The sequence below is a fragment of the Trypanosoma cruzi genome, assembly GCF_000209065.1.
Source record: "Trypanosoma cruzi strain CL Brener chromosome Unknown tcruzi_1047053415237, whole genome shotgun sequence".
Lineage (NCBI taxonomy): Eukaryota > Euglenozoa > Kinetoplastea > Trypanosomatida > Trypanosomatidae > Trypanosoma > Trypanosoma cruzi.
This window is the reverse complement of record NW_890794.1, coordinates 1-573: the sequence shown is the minus strand read 5'-3', so window position 1 is coordinate 573 and position 573 is coordinate 1. Positions and strand designations below refer to the sequence as shown.

Genomic DNA, 573 nt, shown 5'->3' with positions numbered 1-573 from the left:
CCGTCCACGGGGCTATCCCGGGGCCGACGTCCCGGACCCTGACCCCTCCCCAGTGTGGCCTGGGAGGGGGGGGGGGGGTTTTTGTACACGGTCCCAAGTGCCGCGAAGGACCCCTCATCAAAATTGAAAACCGTTGTGGAACACAACTCCTTTCAACTAACGCTATTATTGATACAGTTTTTGTACTATATTGGTACGGGAAGCTTCCAACCCGCCTTTGGCGGTTATGTTTGGTCAATTTTTTTTGACCGGGGTTTACGGACCCCTTTTTTTTTTTTTTTTTTTTTTTTTGTGGGTCTGTCCGCCATATATACATATACCCCTATATATATATACCCATATATATATAGCCCCGTACCCCCTCGTGCGGCTGCCCCCCCCCCCCCCACGTTGCGTGTCCGCCACCTCCTTCGGGCCCCCTCATTTTCGCTTCATGGCTGCTATTGCCTGCATCTTTGTTTTGTTTTGTGTTTTCTCTCTCTCGTTCCGTTTATTCGCCTTTTTTCCGCATATGCCGCGCTTCTTCCTGTGTTTTCCGGTGTTTTTGCCTTGCTCGCACACTCGGCTGCATTG

The 573-nt window shown here is 51.1% G+C and overlaps 1 non-coding gene across 1 annotated transcript, besides 2 other annotated features; it reads left to right on the top strand.

The window, feature by feature from the left end:
* Window positions 1–154: 154 nt before the first annotated feature.
* Tc00.1047053415237.10 lies at window positions 155–266 on the top strand. Its single transcript, XR_008254103.1, has one exon. It is a non-coding gene; the product is annotated as a spliced leader RNA (transcript).
* Window positions 267–291: a microsatellite.
* Window positions 292–306: 15 nt separating this feature from the next.
* Window positions 307–349: a microsatellite.
* Between the last annotated feature and the right edge of the window lie 224 nt (window positions 350–573).